The sequence below is a fragment of the Wyeomyia smithii genome, chromosome 2, assembly GCF_029784165.1.
Source record: "Wyeomyia smithii strain HCP4-BCI-WySm-NY-G18 chromosome 2, ASM2978416v1, whole genome shotgun sequence".
Classification (NCBI taxonomy): Eukaryota; Metazoa; Arthropoda; class Insecta; order Diptera; family Culicidae; genus Wyeomyia; species Wyeomyia smithii.
In genome coordinates, this window is record NC_073695.1 from 270,215,876 (window position 1) to 270,225,111 (window position 9,236).

A 9,236-nucleotide genomic window follows, 5' to 3' on the forward strand; every position below is an offset into this window, starting at 1 on the left:
GGAGTCATATTCACCCTACACACATAACACTGGAGAAGGTGTGTTGTGTAAAGCTACTGACATGCTGAGGCGTTAAATGAAGCGAAGCGTTGAGCGTTTGAGAAGCGGAATAAACAGAAGCGTTGGGTGAAGCTTCCTATGACATACTGGAGCGAGCGTCGCAAATGCGTTGTGTTGTCATATTCCTAGATTCCAGTAGCGGTTTTGTTTGAAGGAAATATGAATTCGTCCAATGAAGATTTTTTTGCTTCTTCAAGCACGGTAAATCACGTTTTTAGTAAACATAGAGATTTTTTTATGAAATAAAATAATATTACTGAAGTGAGTTGCGCTACAGACGTAGTAAAAAATATAAGAAATTATTCTAAATTTAAAACCCGTTGACCCCGAGCAACGTTCAACTAATTTATAATATCTGTTAGGATTTGAATAACCCATGTGAGCACAGCTAGTTACTCAGCGGCTTGCATTTTCGCGACCAAAGAAGTTCAGCATGCTAGATTTCTGGCCATTCAAATCAAAACTCAACAATATCAATCAATAATACCGTGCTGGATCGAAATCCGTACACCTAAGCACATGATAATCTTCGACGGTCAATATAAAATCAAGAAATCACATATTGCTTTAAACTGACATGTTTACTTATAGGTCTACTTATATTTTATCACTATTTTCCAGTAAAATGATTAAAATCACTCCGAAACTGGAAAAAATCATGTTTAAATAGAACATGTTTTGAATCGAAATCCGTACACAGTTTTTTGTCTGAATCAAAACCCGTACACTTTTGAATCGAAATCCGCACACACGCGATATAGACTGGATCAAAGTCCATACAACAATAAATCAAACTCCGTATAGATGAAGAAGTACAAAAATGAACATCTTTTATTTATAATTTATCTTTAAATTACCGAATAAGTATATTTTGAGGATCAACTGGCTCCTAAAGTTTCACACGGTTTTCTAATTTTTGATATCAGCTGAAAGGGTGCAATTTTCGTAGCGTTTTGTAGTAACCGGAACGCCGGAACCTCTCGAAGCTTCCCGGTACGACTTTCCCTTGCGCACCTCAGTCACAGCTCGTTTAAAATTGTTTGCCGTATATTTATTCTTGTTTTCTTCTATTATATGCTGAAAACAAGAAGAAAATTCAACAATATATGCATGATATACACGCTGTACGGATTTCGATTCAAGCAAATAAAAAGAATCAAAATCCGTACGGCAGAGTTTTTGTTGAATAAATACAACTTACACTATTTATTAGAAAATATACAGCTCGAAAATGACAAAGACTTACCTTTTCCATCAATTTTAAAAAGATTTACAGAGTAAAACACTTATATCCCACTTGAAAATCGTTTTTATCTGAAGAACGTTTCCTTAGTAAATTCTCTAACGATACAACGAAATGACAACTGAAACCGATACACTATTGATTTTTTATTTTTAATATTTTTATTTCATGGCCTACTGGCGCATAGTTTAATTTAACAGAAGGCCAACAACCCAACGGATATGTACATGTAACTATCATATGAATTTTCACTTTTTTAATGCTTAAAACTGAAGAAAAACATCACGGTGTACGGATTTCGATACTGTACGGGTTTCGATCCAGCACGGTATCAGTGCTATTTTCCCGACGACCTGAAAATTTTTCCCGATAGTATTTTCTATCCTACTTTTTTTTCTTTTTTAAGATTTAAGACCAAAATAAAGCAAATATTAAGTACCTGGCGATATCAGGTTTAGTCTGAACATGGATTTACTGCACAACCCTCTTCTAAACATTTTAACATTTTCTAAACGAAAATGTATTTTATTTGCTTTTTTCAATTACCAAACCAAAACAAGCAAATATGATGCACCTGGCGATAAAAGATTTAGTCTGAATATGGTATTACCGCGTACATATACGCGCGTCAAAACACTACTCGTTCTGTTTCGCCGCCTCTATCGACGCGTCTTTGCCGCTCCAGTATGACCGGTTTGAGCGTTTCATATAGACGTTCGAAGAAGTAGCTCTGACGCTTTTGCGACGCTTTTTGCTTCGCTTCATTTGACGCCTCAGTATGTCATTAGCCTAAGAAACGAAACTGCAGAACGGGAGACCGCGCGATTCTGAGTACACACAAATCGCATATTACGGTTAGCCCCGAAGGTATGTTAGTGCGATAGAAGGCGGTGGGGGCAGTATTGGTAAGTCATACAAATTTGATAGGTTAGAGAACGTCCGGAGAAGGCGTAACAAACAAATTCATATGAATACTGATCATTCATTAACATAACCATTCATCTTACTCATTTCCAAATTTTAAATTTTATTTATGATTGGGAGGATAAGGGATTATACATGAAGGATAAGGGAGAATTACAGGTGCATCATGCGAGTAAAGACTGGAGGATGGAGTGGGAAACCAACCAGAATCACACGGAGGAAACTCCAAAAGGTCTGAAACAAGTATGATGACACTTTCTAACAAACAAACCATCAGGTGGGTTAAAGCTGGTACGGCGTAATTGATCATTCAATGAGTGAATGAGTGAATTCATATGAATACTGATCATTCATTAACATAACCATTCATCTTACTCATTTCCAAATTTTAAATTTTATTTATGATTGGGAGGATAAGGGATTATACATGAAGGATAAGGGAGAATTACAGGTGCATCATGCGAGTAAAGACTGGAGGATGGAGTGGGAAACCAACCAGAATCACACGGAGGAAACTCCAAAAGGTCTGAAACAAGTATGATGACACTTTCTAACAAACAAACCATCAGGTGGGTTAAAGCTGGTACGGCGTAATTGATCATTCAATGAGTGGATCCTGTTGTTGGAAGGAGATTCTTACTACCCCGGAAAGCGCGCAAGAAACTATGCTTGCGGGTCCGCCAAACCCATTTTGCCCCTTCATAAACAACAATAGTGGGAAATTCATGGGATGATCAAATTTGATCTACTGTAAGTCTACCCACATTCATAGGAATGACCTTAGACTGATGGTGGCTTCTACCTACATACATACATACATAGTAAAGGTACAATGTCAATACTTTTTCCTAAAGCTTAGATTCTATTTGTGCCAATCCATCCATATTAGAATATGGCTTAATTGCCGTAGCTTTTCGTATATTGAAGAAACCAACTTTTTTGTGTTAAAAGATAGAGGATTTGTTCATTCGGCAAAGTTTTATTTAGCACATGTAAAAATATGAAACTGCTAAATAAGCAATTCCAACAAATGTAATTTCATGCTATTGCTTCTTATGAGATGAGTTATATATTTGATATTGTATACGTACAAAGTGCAGAAGTCTCCAGATCGTAACGAGCGGCAAAATAGGTTAAAAATCACGGGCCCGGAAACTGTACAACCAGATGCCGACGAAGCTTCATTGTCTCATCATAGATAATGAGATTTACGTCAAGGCGGATTTCCGGCAGCTTCTGGGGTTACTGTTCTTCACTGCCCAGCACAAGTTTAATGTTCCGGAGAAATTAAGGGAGCAGAAACTTTCTAAGCTTGCCAAGAAATACTTGATTTGACAGACGATCTGCTTATGTGGCAGGAGTGGTGCCACGTTCGAGACTACCAAGACTGTAAACTGGAAGATCAACCTCAAGAAGTGTCTACAGAAGCGTTTGCTTCGTCTGTTTTGAAGCAACACGAGGGACCTACGAACTTCTGGCCAGATCTAGCTTTGTGCTACTATTCAAATTATGTCTCGGAGTGGTACGAAGCCACTCCGATATGGCATTGCAGTTGAATGAAATAAATATGCCGAAAGCTTATTAATGGGTTGTACTTTATTGTCTGAAAGTTTGAAAATAATCGGTCAACTAGAACATTTTTTACAGCGTTTTTTCATGATGCAGTTTGATGTGGGACACTTTTTACACATCTTGATTGATGGCCAAACCACTAGGCTTGAACCATGATTTTGATAATAAGGAAAAAGTCTTTTTTTGTCCTTCCTGGAGGATTATTATTCAATTTGCAGGAAGTTATACGCAGTCGAAACCAGAAGATTTTCACCTTCAAAATGGTTTACCGTAAACTTTTAGCCAAAATTTTTGTGCAGTTCAATTAAAACTCAAAAGAAAGATCGAAGCAAGCGTGCAATGCGAGTAGACGTCTTTTATTTTTCACCTCCGCGTTTTTACAGGAAAAATTATAAATTCTGAATTACAAACCGCCTAATTAAAAAAAGTGTACCCATAAATTAATTCAACTACATATACTACTAGGTGACCTCAGCGGGGGCCTAGCGTGGTTGGTAACGTCTCCGCCAACCACGCTCGACGCCTAGGTTCGAATCCCACCGCCGACATAGGTGTCGATGATTGTGAGGTGGCGTGATCCACTCACAACCAACCCAACTGGTCTAGATTCAATCCTAGCCGACACCGGGAGATTTTCCGAGGCGAAAAATCTCTGGGATCACGCCTTCCATCGCATGAGGAAGTAAAGCCGTTGGCGCCGGTCCGTTAATCAACGGGTCGTGAGTTAGAGTCCTGAGTGGAGTCGCCTCCCCGGGCGTCGGTGATTGGCACATTAACAGTGGCGGAACTAGACCGACGGTAAATAAGCGAAAATAAAAAAAAATACTACTAGGTGACCCGGCAAACATCGTCCCGCCCATTTTTGTGTTAAATGAAATAACTCTAAACATTCCAAATAGATTGGTTCCTTGCGAATTGTTTATTGTCTGCGAATGCACGACGAATCGGCCATAGGATATATTAAAGTCGAAAGATAAATCGTTTGAATTGATTGGCTTTAAAGGAATGACAACATCCTCGCCTTTCGGTTTCTGTACATCACCTCGATTCTCCATATTGAGTGATATTCGGTCATATTCAGCTGTTTTTCTGGCATCAATCTGACTCCAGAAATACCCATATTTGGTGTCATTCAGTTATTTTGTCTGTTTTCCAGAAACCAGAAGTCGCCATCTTGGATTTTGAAATGGCATTTGGAGACAATTTCTGACCTCTGAGTTTCATTCTGGTTCAAAAAACATCCGTATTAGGTGATATTTGGTAATTTTTAACTGTTTTCTAGAAACCGGAAGCTACCATTTTTGAATTTAAAATAATGTCTGTGGTCGATTTTCAGTTCCTGTGCATCATTCTGGTTCCGGATATAATAATATTTGGTGAAAATCGGCCATTCAGGCTGTTTTCCAGAAACCGGAAATTGCCACTTTACAATTCAAAATGGTGTCTGAGGTTGATTGGTCTCATTGCATTATTACGATCCCGGAAATAGCCATATTGGGTGATATTTGGTCATTTTCCGTTGATTTTCAGAAACCGGAAGTCGTCATTTTGGATTTCAAAATAGCATTTGAGGACAATTTCTGGCATCTGAGCGTTATTCTGGTTTAAGAAACACCCGTACTGGGAGGTATTTGGTCATTTTCAACTGTTTTCCAGAGACCGAAAGTCGCCATCTTTGAATTAAAAATGGTGTCTGAGGTCGATTTTTAACTCCTGTGCATCAGTTTGATTCCGGATACGGGTCGTTCATATGGGTCTAAATTGACCTTTTTTTTACTATTTTCCAGAAACCGGAAGTTGCCATCTTACAAATAAAAATGTTGTCTGAGGTCGATTTGTGGCTTCAGTGCATCAATACGATTCCGGAAATACCAATATTGGGTGGTATTTGGTCACTTTCCGCTGTTTTCCAGAAACCGGAAGTCGCCATCTTAGATTTCAAAATGGCATTTGGAGACAATTTCTGACATCTGAGCATCATTCTGGTTCCGGAAGCACCCATATTGGGAGGTTATCGGTCATGTTCGGATGTTTTTCAGAAACCGGAAGTTTTCATCTTAAATTTAAAAATGGCGTCTGGAGTCGACTTTTGGCTCCTGTGCATCATTTCGATTATTTTAGACTGTTTTTCGGAAAAACAGGTTGAAATATCTCTTCCCTTCCAGAATACGGAGCAGTGTCAAACCACCATAGTAATTTGAGTTCGATTTGTATAAGAGCCCTTCCATCCATCCATATTTGTTACCCTTAAAAACATTCACATTGGTTCCATTTACTCGGTTAGGTCTCGAGGTGTGCAGAAATTTGTGTTTCATTTGTTTGGAGCCCCTCTCTTCCAGAAGAGGGAGGGATGTTGAACCATTATGGACTTGTTTCCACATACCAAATATTGTTCCATTTACTTGGTTAGTTCTCGGGATGTGCGAAATTTCTGTTTGGTTTGTATGGGACCCCTCCCTTACGGAAGAGGGAGGGGTGTCAAACCATTATGGACATATTTGTTACATTACCCTAAAAACATTCACATGCCAAATTTGGTTTCATTCACTTGGTTAGTTTTTGAGATGTGCAGAAATTCGTGTTTCATTTGTATGAGACCCCTCTCTTCCAGAAGAGGGAACTCTCTTAGTCACCTTTCTCGGCTCCTAGAACCCCTATATACAAAATTTCACACCGATCGGTTCAGTAGTTTCCAAGCCTGTATGGATCAGACAGACAGACAGAGCTGCATTTTTTTATGTTTAGACTAATGCCAAGTGTCAAAATTTGTTGTGGAAATAAGCAAGTCAGCTGTTAAACGTGTTAGTTTAGTGAGTGAGTGGAAGTCACAGGATTGTGTAAAAAAACAAGTTCGTAATAGAACCCTAGACGACGCAAAAAAGGTTTATAAATAAGGCTAAGTATTCATTCTCACATCATTCTATTCTATCAAAGATTTCATCGATGGGAATACAAGATTATTTACATAACGCGTTAATGTAGTAGAGTTGTTGCGTAATAGTTAGGTGGTGTTCAATAATTTCAAACATTTTTTTAGTAATTGATATGCTTCCAAGGTTTCCTGAGGACAACTGGTAATATAGTTAAAGCTATTGAGTTAGTAAATATTTATAATTCTAACTAACCGACACATAATTAGGATTATTTCACACTTGAAGCTCATATTATTTCTCATATCCAGTATTTACGAAAATACTTCGCGCATCACATATCGTGTTTAAGATAACGTAGCTCAAGAACAGACCTGTCCGCACAACAGCCTTCGTGATATTTAACACTCGACTCATGATATTTCAACACTCAACACGAGATAAACGCGTATAAAGTTTCAAGTTTAGCTTATGCGGCTGTGACGAGGCGTGCTTAAAATCACTCTAACTTTCTCTCTATTGCTCAGATCTTTATAAAAATTCGTGAGAATGTTCTCAAGAAGTTGTACTTAAAGTTAAGGCAATTTTTTTCGATTTCTTGAAAACTAAAAAGGTATATAACTTCTTAACACGAGATAGTATTGGGTTGGTTAAGGCCTGAATACACACACGGCGTAATGACGCCTTCTCCGTACAAATTAGAACGCGTAATCGCGCCTCCCGTTGCGACGCCTTTCAGCCAGAACCTTCTAGCTTTGCCTCCTAGTGACGAAGGTAGTCGTTTGCCGCCTTCGGCTGCGTACTTGACTGCCTTCCGTGAAGACGCATCGTGACTTCTACACGGTCTTGTGTCGCCTTCTTTTGGCGGAGGTGCCGGCAGCGCCGTGCTGTATCATTTTCCGCCTGCTGGTGATTCTAGAAGTGTGTTGCTTTATTTTTTCTTTCAACAAACATAAACAAACATGAATTGGGTGGCATGACGACAAGAAGGTCAGCACACGGCAGGGTTCGAGACGGCGTGATTGTGCCCTCCGTATAGACGACTGGAAGGTGGTAGATGCTAGAAGGCACATTAAAAAATTTCAAGAAGGCGCTGACAATTTTCGTCAGAAAGGCGTTGTCACGCCGTGTGTGTATTCGGGCCTTTAGTAAATGGCTGGACACGTGTAACTTGAGACCCTAATGTGATCATTCACCTCCGACCAACAACTTCTTTCCACAAGGTGCCGACCAGGATAAGAGTAATCTTGTCGAAGATCGGGTAACCAACCCCGGGGGAAACTTTGAACGTATGCTATCTAGAGGCGGCATACACCAGCGTCTGAACCGAAGCGGACGGCTGAATCATTGAAATGCTGTATCTCGCCAGCAACACCTAAGAAGGTAGTCCCATCAGCAGGATGTAGGAATCGCGCAAAGATCTAACTTTCAGATAACTTTTTAAAGGACTTGAATGAGTATTAGGGTGCCAACCAAAATTTTCATTTTGAGAAACCCTACACAAAATGTTCACCTGCCCGAAAAAACACCCTGTGCAAAATTTCAGCTCAATCGGACCTAAAATGGAGTGGCGCAAAGCGATTGAATTTGGCCTTCAAAAATCAACCCAACGAAATGGGGTGCATAAAATTTTGGTTTGCGAATTTTTTTTCTCAAGGTCAAACTTCAATCGCTTTGCGCCACCTCGTTTTAAGTCCGATCGAGCTGAAATTTTTCATAGGGTTTTTTTTCAGGTAGGTACACATGTTCTATAGATTTTTTTTTCAATTTTTCTGGTTTTTTTCCCGACAAACTCACCTAGCTTAAGCTTAAGGAAAGCATTTTTTCGCTTTCGTCGACCAGTGTTATCGAAGAGGATTAAGAAAGGTTTAAAACCACTGCTCTAAACTAACAAAAATATGGTTTGTACATTTTTTTTTGTATATACCATTCAAAGAAATTGGGCTAAACACGACAAGGAAAAATAATAAAAGGCGTACCTCAAGCGAAAACATAAACACGGCACTTTTATAAAATCAACAACACAGAGACTTATAATACAGAGATTATACTCATAAGACATGAATACGTCATTAAACATTGAACAACATAAAAATTCTCTAGTTGTCTGTGGTTAGGATCTAGCTCCGGTCTGGCTAGATAACAATTTATTTTTAGTAAAATTGAACAATTTTCGCTTCATCTTATCAATACTTGTTCTTCACTTGGTATTTGATAATCTTTTACAAATCGATTTTGCATCACGTTGAATGCGCATGATATTAAGAAAAGACGCTAAAGGGCTACACGATTGTTTGAAGTATTGCGTTTAATGTGATTCCTTGGATTACGATGCATAAAATGCGAGTTTCGAATCTAACGTGCTTTCATTTTATTATTATTAATTTTCTAACACTAACACGCTCAGTGTATTGCAAAATCTTTGCTGGAGTTCACATCTCCTGCAATTACACGATAATTGACAAACTCAAGTACTGATCGTTTTCTAGCGATTGCTGCGTGAACAACAATGCCCAGTGGCGATAAGATAACGCTATAGTATATAAAACATAGAAAGCAAATTTTGT